We start from the raw sequence: 2,825 nt of genomic DNA on the forward strand, positions 1-2,825 counted from the left end.
TTAACATACCAAGAGAGAAAAAGAAGGCTATATACAAAAAGGAAAATGTTAGTAACTTCCAAAAAAAATAAAACAATATCATAGGTGGCAAAAATGATCAGAGAAGTAGAGAAAGAGAATCATAGAGCAGAGAGAAATATCATCCAATCAGGAAACAATTAATCATCACTAAAACAATTGTCAAGAACTAGACCAACAACATATTAGAAATCATCAGAAATCATCAAACAAGAACATCATCATGAATAATCAGCAAAAAACAATCCCAGGAAACATACATCACCATAAATCATTATCAGAGAAAGACACCAAGTTGAAGACAAAGCCACAATGAACCATAAAAGCAAAGGGAAAACAAAAGAAGCACAGCAGACATAAGAATATTCCCACAAGCTTAAAATTAGGTAACCCCCCACCCCAAGCCAAAACCAAGCAACAAGTTGGCATAGAAACAAAAGAAAAGCAAACAAGCATAAAAGGGAGGGTAGCTAAAATGGCATCACTTGGCACTGTGGTAAGGGGTAGAATGAGTACTCCCCTCACCAACCTCATAAGAATCATGGCTAACGACATCATCCATATGCATAGGGCTCTTACACTTCAACCTACTTTTCCTCTCAACTCTATCACTAGGAAAAAGGTAGAACCAATCATAAGGAACCGGCTTACTCGATAGCCCCCATCGGCTAAAAGTCTCATGATCGGGAAACAGGTTAGGGTTACCCGGATCGTATGCAAAATTGGATCCTCCCGGCCTCTTATAATCATAAGAGGTCGGGGAGGTCGCCTTAATGGCATGAGGAGGTACATACAGCCCCTCCTATTAGGGATAGCACAAGTTAGGGCCAATGGATTCATCAAATGGCTCTCATTGAGGAACAGGTCCTTGTTGGACTAGGAGGTACGGGTAGTTAACATAAGGCTCGATATCCCCCCTCATGACATGCATACCATAAACTTTCCTAGCATGGTAATCATAACCTAAAACAAAGTCATTCCCCAAAGGTGAACAATTTAAAACATTTGTTATGGAATCAATCTTTGCATGAAAAATAGACAAGTCACAAGTACAGATAGAAGATGAAGAAGGGGGGATCAAAGATGTACCTCCCTAGGACACCCGAGGTGAAGAGGGAGCAAGAGGGACATATGTATTGTTGCGGAGATTTGGCAAAGGAGCTCTCTTGAGGGCTTGGTCGATCGGCCACTTGTTAGGTCTCCATGGAAGAGGGGTGTCTAAGCATCTAGCCATAGCCTCGGGGTGAGGGATGGGGCACCAATCTGTTGTCTTTGTAACTTTCCAAATAAACAAGTTGTCTTGAGTAGTGCGCTCCAGAAATCTTTGATTTATCATGGCATAGATACTAAGGAAGTAGGAAGGGGTCTTCTCTCTTTTATCATGGACCAGTTCAAGAGACTCGAGCATTGCTTCATACTTATTGTTGAGGGATAGAATCAAGATGGTAATCATTCCCCCTAGTTGGATACTTCCGGAGAGGAAAACATCGTCTTTGATATCGATGAAACGAACAAGAAAATGCGAAGCAAAGTCAATGATCGCCACCCCATCCTCAAATGGCTTATCTGCTAGCTAGAACCAACTCAACTCCTCTCGAGAGATAGCACCAAGGGACTCCTTGGAAATAAAAAGGCATAAGTAAGAAGTCGGCTAAAATATCTCAAAGCTGCATGAATGATTGAGGCCGATTTTGAATATTGAGGGTGATATGAGTCCTCAATCGAGATATGTCTCCACCACTTGCGCTCCCCATATTTGGTATCACGTTGCAATACTTCAAATGCCGGATAAATATATGGAACACCCTGACTTGGATTTGGAAATTTGAAGACCTCATTGAAATATGAAAGAGGCACCAAATGATCGTTGTTGAAGACTTGAAATGTATGTCTTTGAGAAGTTTCACCTTCCAACTCGTCCTCATGAACCTCAAGTGCAGAGAGGAATTCGAAAGTTATCTGAGTATAGGTAGAGGAAATCAAAAGAACTCTTCTAGCCCTAAATTCCAGGCCAAAAATCGCACATCATCATCAATACCCAACGAAGTAGTTGCCTATGAATCACAGAATCTATTAGACGAAATTTCTGAGATGAAAGCTTGACAAATTTGTCCCAATGCTCTTGTTTGGTGAACTTAATGCCAAAAGTCTCTGTGATGTTGGGAGGAGGGGGAACCACCTCCGTTTAGTTTGATCATCTTGCCCTTTTAGCTCGACGGAGCGGAGCCATCTACACACTCAAGTGAAAAATGCACTAGTAAGTAAGAATCATAAGCCACAATCATGCATCAAGAGCAACAACACTCCAAATCATCATCTAAAATCTATTATGCACATCAACACTTCCAAGTCATCATAATCAAACAACAAATCCAACAATGGTGGTGCCAAAATCATAATGTGTTCAAATTATCAATCACAAGTTCATACAATTATAAAAAATTCATCATTAACACAACAAATGAGGTATGTAGTAAGCAATTGGATACAATAATCAAGCTAGTACCAAATCAATATAAGCACTCATGAACAACCAAGGTAGAAAATTTATTATAAAAATCAATAGAAATGAAGAAATCATACCTTGAATTGATGCGAAATCACAAAGAAATGGAATAAATAGCACTATCACACACAAACAATCCAAATTGCAAACTCCAAACCCCAATCCATAGAGTAGCCAACAAAACCCAACTTTAGAAAAGAGAAAACCATAATGAAAGTGTAAAAATGGGGATTTAGAGTAATAATCAACTAGATGAAGTGAAAATTGGTTAAATTGCAATAGTAAAATAATGATGAAGATG

The sequence above is a fragment of the Chenopodium album genome, chromosome 7, assembly GCF_948465745.1.
Source record: "Chenopodium album chromosome 7, dcCheAlbu1.1, whole genome shotgun sequence".
NCBI lineage: Eukaryota > Viridiplantae > Streptophyta > Magnoliopsida > Caryophyllales > Amaranthaceae > Chenopodium > Chenopodium album.